Source organism: Sorghum bicolor, chromosome 4 (genome assembly GCF_000003195.3).
Source record: "Sorghum bicolor cultivar BTx623 chromosome 4, Sorghum_bicolor_NCBIv3, whole genome shotgun sequence".
NCBI lineage: Eukaryota > Viridiplantae > Streptophyta > Magnoliopsida > Poales > Poaceae > Sorghum > Sorghum bicolor.
In genome coordinates this window covers 9,548,875-9,559,314 of record NC_012873.2, presented here as the reverse complement: position 1 = coordinate 9,559,314, position 10,440 = coordinate 9,548,875, and positions in this window count along the sequence as shown.

Genomic DNA, 10,440 nt, shown 5'->3' with positions numbered 1-10,440 from the left:
ACCAACAACGAGGACATCCTTCTCGTACTCCTAGCCACCTTCGTGTATTCTAGGTCTACCTTTGGCATCGTTCTTAGTCATCTCTGAACCTATATGCTTACAATATATGTATATGTAAAGATAATTTAATACACCTATAGTTAAAGCACAATCTTACAAGATTCATAACATCTATGGATAGATCATATTTTTATAAATCTGACAAAATTGGTCTAAAATTTTTCTGATTTTTAATGATTTTTGTTGAATTTTTGTAAAATCACTGTTTTTTATAAAAAAGAGAAAAATAAAAATAAAAATAAAAATGTTTGCATGGGCTTGGTCCAGCCCAACGAAGGCCTAAGTAAAAAAAGCCCACTTGAATTTGGACATTTTGCATCAAAAATCCTAATTTATTTTAAAAACTATTAAGGTCCTTAGAATTCTTCTTTCTCTCTTCTATCTTTACATCTGGAACCCTGTATTTTTTTCTATTATCTTTCCTAGTCTTAATCGGTAGTTGACGAAAGGGGCGGGGCAGACTGAAATTTTCCTCTTTATAGATAGGTATATATTTTACAAGCATGAGGTGATTTGGTTCATTTCAGCGGGAAGCTAATACTTGGCTTTTTCATCAGCAACCCTTATCTGTTTCTAAATTATTAGAGCTATTTTTTCTTTTCTTTCTCTCTTATATTTTTACATTGGCAACCCAATCTTCTCTCCTACTCTTGATAGTAGGTCCTCAGCGTTTTCTAGAATGGGTGAAAGATATAGTAAAACCCAACCTAGAATTTGGTTTTACTACTTTTTGTAATTTGTGTGATTTATTACGTATTTTACAAGCGGATCTTCCTATTTTTTTCTAGAATGATCGAAAAGTTGGTAAATGTCTATAATACCTCAATTTATTATTTTACTATGGTGCAGATCTAGTAAAACTCAACCTAGATAAAATGGTTTTAGCATTTTTTTATATTTGTGTGATTTATTACGTATTTTACAAGTATTAGGTTATTTGGTCCAATCCAGCAGGAAGCTAATAGTTGCTTTTCCATTGTCAACCCTGGTCTGTTTCTAAATTATTAGAGCTATTTTTTTCTTTTCTTTCTCTCTTGTACTTTTACATTGGCAACACTATCTTCTCTCCTATTATTGCTAGCAAGTCCTCTTTCTTTATGTACAAGCACCAGCGTTTTCTAGAATGGGTGAAAGATCTAGTAAAACCCAACCTAGAAAAATTGGTTTTACTATTTTTTGTGTGTGATTTATTACGTACTTTAGAAGCTGTTCCTCCTATTTTCTAGAATGGGTGAAAGCTAACAGAATAGGTGAAAGCTGGTAAATGTTTGTAATACCACTGCTTATTATTTTACTAGGTGCGGATCTAGTAAAACCTGACCTAGAAAAATTGGTTTTATTATATTTTTTGATAGAGTAAAATCCACCACCAGTCCTTAAACTTATACTGTAGTGTCATCCTGGTCCCTAAACTCGCAAATTAACCGTTTAGATTTTCGAACTTGTTCGTCTATATCATCTCGGTCCCTAAACTTGTTCAGTTGTGTCATCTCGGTCCCTAAAATTATAAATCACTCGTTTAAGTCCTCAAATTTGTTCACTTGTGTCATCCCGGTCCCTAAACTCAGTTTTGAGTGTCATCGGGGGTCAAAAGCACAATCTAAAAACTTTATATCAAAAAATAATTCATAACTTTTTTATATGAACTCGAATGAAGATAAATTTTATATCAAAGTTGTAGCCCTCAACACGACCTATAACTTTGAAGCTGCAGAGTTTTTGTTTGAAGTCATTTAGTGTTATAAAATTTAATTTTAAAATTTAAATTTCAAAATCTATAAGCTTACAAAAAATATTTGAGGACCCTAAATGATTTTAGTTTAAAAAAATTTCAACTATAAAGTTGTAGATTGCGTTGCTGGCTATAATTTTGATATAAAGTTTATCTTCATTTGAGTTCATATGAAAAAGTTATAAAATATTTTTTGATATAAAGTTTTTAGATTCGCCATGTTTTGATCCAGATGAGACTTAAAAACAAGTTTAGGGACCCGAATGACACAATTAAACAAGTTTGAAGACTTATATGTGAGATTTCCAAGTTTAGGGACCAGGATGACATAGCTGAACAAGTTCAGATACCTAAATGGTCGTTTTACGAGTTTAGAGATCGGAATGACATATCCAAACAAGTTTGAGGACTGCTAATGGACTTTACTCTTTTTGATTTGTGTGATTTATTATGTATTATACAAGCATTAGGTGATTTGGTCCATTTCAACAGGAAGCTAACCAACCTGGTTTGTTTCTAAATTATTGGAGCTATTTTTCTGTTTTCTTTCTCTCTTATATATTTTTACATTAGGAACCCTATCTTCTCTTCTATTCTTGCTAGCAGGTCCTCTTTCTTTACGTACAAGCAACGACACACGCAATAAAAACAGGCCGACCTCTGGGACGGATGCTTAAACCAGCGGAGGACCACCGCATTCTTTCACGCCCGGCCCTGATGGAGGAAGACTTGGGAGAAGCTCGGTTTTGTGGCTTCGCCTAGCTACCGCTGCACAAAAGGGCTCCGACTCTCCGAGTGCTACACTGGAGGAGCCCTTCTGCAAACTGCCATTTGGTGCAACTCCTACAGGAGCCAAAGCCGGAGCCTCTACAACTACAAGAGCCCTGCTAAAGAGGCACTAAAGGAATGTTCATGTCTTCCCATTCCAATCCCAAAACTGGACCTCTTCAAGGTGAGGCCTAGATGGTTCGCCCCACCTCTTCTTTCAACTCTTTTATTTGTCAAAGTTGGTCTTGTTAGCTGATACTATGATAGTTTGGGTGGAGTTCTTCATCTTTTGATAGTAAAGTAGGGGTGAAATAGGCTCATCAATACATTGATTAGTTACTCTCAAAGCTTTTGGCCTCTTTAAAGTTGAGGCCTGCTAGGTGACAATGTCATTGGGTTCACCCCACCACCTCTTCCTCCAACTCTTTTTTTTCTTGCTTTCTTTTTTGTCAAAGTTGGTCGAAAATAAATTGTGATGGAGCTTTCATGCACAGCTCTGAAGGGGAGGTCATCTCTACAGGGTTCGGTAATTTGAAAAGAGTGCTGCTGTGCTGGAACCCTTCCACGCGGAGATCATTGCTTGTTTACAGGCGGTGCAAAGAGCAACTGATCTTGGTCTACAAAAGGTCATTCTAGAAACAGATGCATTGATGGTAGTCCAGGCAGCTCTGTCTTCTACTGATGATCGAAGCTCGGCTAGTGGTTTGGTGTAGGAGCTAAAAGCATTGCTGCGCTGTAAATTCAGTTCTTGGGTAGTAGCTCATAATCCAAGGTCCTATAAATCCAGTTGCTCATTGTTTGGCGGCTTCAAATTGTGTCCGGATACTGCTGTCTTTGATAGTATCCCAATGTTTATCTATGAACTGTTGGCCAATGATTTGGTCCTAGTTATTGAGTAACGGATTTTCCATGTTTCAAAAAAAAGGTTGGTCTTGTTATGTGAGAATTTAGGCCTTTTTCACAAAAGTTGGCCTTTTTAGGTTTTGGGATGAGTTCTTCCTCTTTTGATTATACGTAGGGATGAAAATAGGCTCGTTAATACATTGATTAGTTAACCTCTGACCCATGAGAGAAGCCCGATACACTATCTAGAGGTTGTACATTGGACATTTAATCTTTTTTTGACAATCATTGGACATCTAATCTAATTCTATATAATTCTAAAAACAAGCTAATTCTATATGGATTCCATATATATGCACAATTTGAAAAACTTGAAGGGTTGTTGACAACATTAATCATCCTAAAAATTGAATTCTAGTGGCGTTAAATAATGTCAATTGTCCCAAAAAAATGTTTATATAGGTGGTCCACAACGTCAATCACTCATGGGAAATCTGACTTTCAAGGACTATTGTGGTTACTGACTTGAAATCTATTTCTATATTTTGTCGCATTCTCATCCCTATGTACTGCTTACTAGTTGAATTCTTCGTGGACTTCATGAATATAAGGGGATGTTTAGAGGGTGTTTAGGACTACTCTGCTTCATGTTTTGTAGCTCTGCTCCATCTTTTTAATCAAACAGTTTTAGCTCCATGCACTCAATTCGAAAAAAAAGGGTAAAGTTGTGAGAGCACCTAAAGAGGTGCTCCACAAACTCCAGTTTTTTGTGGAGCTACTTCATGGAGCAGTCCCAAACACCCCCTTAGTTCCCCTTTCATCCAAAAATTTCTAGGTTTTGGTCTTTCATTTTGCATAATGAAACTAAACGTCATGTAAAATTTTTGGCAAAATGTTGTCATTCTCCATTTTCGATTTTGGCCTCAGGAGGAAAAAACCTAAAAAAGACTCAAGATGCCATAGTGAGACAAATAAATTATGCACTTTAGATAGAACTAAATATAACCTTGAGAATTTTAGCATTTTATATTTTATTATTCCAGAGTAGTTGATATTTTGTATTTTGCATTACATGGTAAACTAAACATGCCCTAAATCGTAAGCTGAAATCTGGTTGTAGAAAAACACTTCCACTTTAGCACAAAACAAAAAAAAAGTAGATGAAACGTTTCGAATGAACTTGAAGGCATAATTCAATAATCCATGCCAATGATGCTAGATTTGTCGAAGAGAAAAGAAGGACGCAATCATGCAAGTGAACAGTTGAGCAGATTTTTCCGGGAATTAATAAGTGAAAAAAAATTCGTGGTTCCGTTTGCGTTATGACACGTTGGCCCAATAGTACACATAGTTGGAGTGGGCCAACGTGGGATTTTGGGCTGAGTTCTTTTGTTTTGCTAAAAGAAACAGTCCATATTACCCTTCTCTTAACTTTTGCGAAAGTTTATTTTTCTCTCTAAACTCTAAAACCGGATAAAACATCTTTCTTAACTTTAGAAACTGTTTATCTTACCTCCTTGGCACTATTATAAGCAGTTTTAAAGGCGGTCTTATCTTTTTCTTTTGTTTAATTATTTCAATTGAAACTTTAAAAATCATAATAAATTCTAGAAAAATCATAAAATAAAAAATCTAATTTTTATGAACTCCATATGAGATCTACATAATCAATATATAATATTATATGCTCTAGTATAAAGTTTCTACTGTGGTTTTAGATCTATGTTTTTTATAACTAATTGGAATAGTTCATAACTGCAATTTCTGTTGTCCAATCATGATAAAAATTTTATGGTAAGCTAATTATTGTATGATTGAACTGTAGTAAAAAATTTATACTCTCTAAATCATGTATAACTTAGTTATAAAATTGTTTATATTTAACAAGTATAAACCTAAATAAAAATCTATAACTAAATTGAGGAAAATATTTTGTCCGCTTTTACAGTTAGAGAGGAAAAATAGACTTTTATCGAAGTTGAGAGAGGTAATATAATTTTTTTTCCTTTGCTAAAACATAGTGGGTCCGGGCCTTATACATGGACGTGAGTCTTTCGCTACTAGATCTGCATCTGCTACTAGCTGCACGGCTACAACTCTACAATCACGTAGGAGTACGTACCTATAAATAATGTACAACACGTGCGTATGGTATCGTTAATTAGTACCGTATCGTTCTCGTAGCGGTATGGAAGCAGGCTCAAATAAGCCGTTAGAGCCCATGCATCAGAGTTGGGAGGAGAGGTGAACAGGCTTGAGCCACCATTGACAATTGACAACTTAGAGCACCACCGTGCTCTTTGTTTGGCGGGAGGTTAACGAGTGTTGGCGTGTTAAGCCCATTCCAGTCCCAATGCATCGAGTTTGGAGGGGTGAACAGGCCTGAGCCAACGTTGAGCGCCGGACAGTGCTGCGTTGGGATATATGGGAGCATAAAGATAAAAAAATGTTGGTTTAAGGTCCGTTCTTCCAAATCTCACAATGTGTCGGCTCGTCCCACCTCTTCTTCCAACTCTTTTTTTTTTGTCAAAGTTGGTCTTGTTGAAATCTCGCAATGTGTCGGTTCGCCCCACCTCTTCTTCCAACTCTTTTTTTTCTCTTGTTGAGCGAGAATTTAGGTGTTCTTGCTCTTTTGATACCTCTTTTTTAAACTTTTTTAAAAAAGTTGGTCTCATTGAGTGAGATTTAGGTGTTCTTGCTCTTTTTTTTGAATTACCTAGGTATAGATACAAATGCTTATAATACACATGCACGTTCACCACTATGGACATATACACACAAACCCTACCCCTATATGGACACATACACACAAACTCTACCCCTATAAAGGTGCTCATAGGGACACATACACACAAACCCTACCCCTATATGGACACATATGTTCACGGGCATCGGTAGACCCCTATTTGATTCTTTCCTTGCTGTGCGTCTCTGTATATCATGCATATGGCACTTCATGGCACTGTTTAGGCGAGTGCAGATACGGTGGCTGGCCGCCTTCCTATTCTACCAGACATTTGTTTCCTTAAGCCAGTATGTACGCTTGCTCCTTGATTAATTCAATCACTGAGTTATCTCATCTATCACATCGAAAGGAGTTGTATAGTATGGTACGGTTTTAATTTGTATAAAAAAGTAAACACAATGAAGTAGCTAATGCTGATGTTCTCCCCTAATAAAAGGCTCGTCGCCAACGTGCTTCACCTCACCAACGATGATGTCGTAGACCATGTGGCTCCTCAGGTCAGCATTGTGGATGCCTAATATGTTGGACATGCGCGCAGAGCTGAGCCTAGCGCTGAGAGATAAGGTTCCTACCGATGGCGTCAGACTCCACAAACACCTGGCACCACCACAATCTCTAGGAGGTGAATTCTTCTTGGTAGGACATCCATGGGTGACGACGTCGTCAGAGCCAAATCAATAGACATGTTAGACGCTTTCTTGTCATCGCAATCGGGCTTGGACAAGCCGCACCTGGTGGCTCACTGTGAGGTCACTGCAAGGCTTTTCATATGCTCCTTGGTCAGTATCGCCCGTCCAAAGAGCATAACCCCTGGTGACTTCATGTCATCACCTTTCTTGGCCTCAGGTGATGGAGAGCGGGGCATTGGGCTGCCAATCTTCAAGTCGGTGGTGATCCTTGGTGCGGGAGGGTTTTGGTGTGGTCGCCACCATAGAACCAGCAGGCATTGCTGCAGTGGAGATCCGAAAAGAATGGAGCGAATTGCGGATGCCTATGTAGAGTAGAATTGATCAACTGGACACTTTGCATCGATAATATATGTGTACATATATAGTGTTACATCAGTGGCCTTTGGCCATGGCAGTACACGCGAGAGCGGCGAGCGTGCCTAGCGGGATCGTGGGCGCCGTGGAGACCAGGCATGCGAGAGCACGACGAGCGAGTCCTACATGCGGCATGAGCTCAGCGTGGGTGCGAGTCCTGTGCATAGGTAGTTGAGATCCTAATATCCTAGGCACTTAGCCATTGTTGATCTGAGTCCGCTGACACCCTCCCGCAGTCTCAACGTCGCCCGAGGTGATGGAGAGATTGTCTCTGAAGTCGAAGAAGAGCGCCGAGGGTAAACCTTTAGTGAACATTGTAGAGTGGAGAGGATCAACTGGATGATTGTATTGATCTCATACAGTGTACATTTATAGAGTATAATGGCTCTCTGACCATGAAAACACACGCACTACACTGGAGTGGATGAACGCGAGCCTCGGGCGAGTGGGCGCCGTGAAGACTGTGTGCGTGTGTGTGCGGATGAGCGTGCTCTGCGGAAGCCGTTGGCGTGGTGAGTGCGTGAACGCCGTTCTGGAGTGCTGATCTTTCGCGACGTGGTTGTTTGGGACGGCGACACGCTGACGCTAAGAACAACACCGGCTTCGGTGATGCCCGGAACCTGGTGATCGCGAGCTGGATGGCGAGAGCACACACGAGAGAGAGCGGTGTTTTCACTTCAATGGCGTAGCTTTTTTCTGATGCATTTCATGTTCTTAAACTTGGGATGTGATCTGCATTCCCCGCCACGATCAGCCGCTGCATGGTGATCCTTATTTTGCGGCACCCGTGCGACATGCACGGCGCGCTCACCATGGCGGGGGAAACGCCCAGGACGCGGTCACGACACACAGCGTGTAGCCTCCGCTATGCCCACGATTCTACGTGCTAACTAAACACACACTTTATGCACCTACATGTGGATACAATGTTTGACACGATTACATTTTGGTCGGGTGCAACATTTCACCCCCTAATCCTGTCAAACTCTGATGACGCCCAGCTGCCTCCTCAGTTCGATGAACCTCACCTTGCCAAGTGCCTTGGTCAGAATGTCAGTTGGCTGATCATCAGTACACACGTGCTTCACTTCCACCATCCCATCTGCCACACACTCTCCGATGAAATGGTACCAAGTGTCTATATGCTTGGACCTTTCATGGAAAACTGGATTCTTACTCAGTTCTTCAGCTGACCTGTTGTCGATGAGCAGACTGAATTTTTTCACATCACCACCCACAAGGTCTGCTAACAGCCTGCTGAGCCACACCCCTTGACAAGCACCAGTTGCAGCTGCAATGTACTCAGATTCACAAGATGACAAGGATACAACCTTCTGTTTTTGTGAACTCCAAGTAACTGCATTTTCTCCCAGGAAGAATAAGACACCAGTTGTGCTCTTTCTCTTCTCTAAATCACCTGCATGGTCACTGTCAGTGAAACCAGTCAATTCTGAATGCAATCCCTTTACTAATCTGCAACCAAGTTTAGTAGTTCCTGCAACATATCTCACAATTCTCTTGATGGCACTCCAGTGTTCAGAGTTTGGAGTCTCCATGAACCTACTCACCATTCCAACAGCAAAAGCAAGGTCAGGTCTAGAATTCACCAAGTACCTAAGACTGCCCACTAGACTTCTATATTTTTGCATTGGACACCAACTCAGGTTTGCCTGGCAATAGCTTGACATGCTGCTCCATTGGGGTATCCACAGGATTGCATCCTTTCATTCCAGAAATATCAACAATTTTCTTAGCATATGCACTCTGACTTATGGTGATCTCTCCAGGCTTCTGCTTGACTTCTAGGCCCAAATAGTAACTCAATAGTCCTAGATCACTCATACTGAAACTCTCTTTCATCTGTTGCTTAAACTTGGCAATAACATTCTTGTTTGGCCCACAGATGACTAGGTCATCAACATAGACCCCTACCAAGAGCAAAGATCTTCCTAATCCTCTCTTGTACACGACATGCTCTTCAACACTTTTTCTAAAACCCAGCCTGCTCAGCTCTAGGTCGAGTCTATCATTCCAGGCCCTTAGAGCCTGTTTGAGGCCATACAAGGCCTTCTTGAGTTTTAGAACTCTTCTAGGTGCTCTTGGATCAACAAAACCAGGGGGTTGTTGTACATACACATCTTCCTTCAAATCTCCATTCAAGAAAGCAGATTTGACATCCATATGATGGACTTCCCACTCACCCTGTGCAGCTAGGGCCAACAGTAACCTCACTGTCTCCATCCTGGCTACAGGTGAAAAAACCTCATCATAGTACACTCCATGAACTTGTGCATATCCCTTCACAACTAACCTTGCTTTATGCTTTACAATATTTCTAGCAAGATCTCTTTTCACCTTAAACATCCACTTAAGGCCAATTGCCTTGTGATCTTTGGACAATTCAGAGAACTCCCAAGTATTGTTCTTAACAATTGCCTCTAGTTTTGCCCTCATGGCATCCTTCCAACAAGTCTCCTCTAGAGCTTGCTCTACATTGGCTGGTTCATCTGCTGCAAGCATGCAAACACCATTGTATTCATAGTCAAGCACTTCTTCTATTGAATCAAATAAATCTCTTAGAGTTCTGAATTTGACAGGCCCTTTGTCTAAACTCCCTGAGTTCTGACCTGGTGGTGTGACCCACCCTTGATTCTGTCCTTGACTTGATGCTGGTGTGTTTGGAGAGTTAGGTGCTGCTTCATTTGGAGCCACAACACCTTCCTCACCATTGATAGCCTCTGCTTCTGCTACATGCTGCTCTCCCAATTGCTCTGTTGTCGGATTTCTGTCAGTAGTGTCATAGCGCACAACAAAACCATCTCACACTGTAGCTGTGTTGCCACTTAAGTTGTTCCAGTCCCAAGGTACATTTTCTTCAAAAATCACATCCCTATTCACCACAAGCTTGTTGGTGACAAGATCCAAGAATCTGTAGCCTTTTGTCCCAGATTCATAACCAATGAAAACTAGTTTTCTTGATCTATTAGACAATTTATCTAGTCCTGGCCCAACTTTCTTCACATGTGCAACACACCCAAAGGTTCTTAAGTGACTTACAGTTGGTTTCCTCCCATGCCAAGCTTCATATGGGGTCTTATTGTTCAGGCACTTTGTAGGACACCTGTTTAACACATAGACTACAGTACATACTGCTTCACCCCACAATTCTGATGGAACTCTCATACTTTTGAGCATACACCTAGACATCTCCACCACTGTTTGATTTCTTCTTTCCACAACCCCATTCT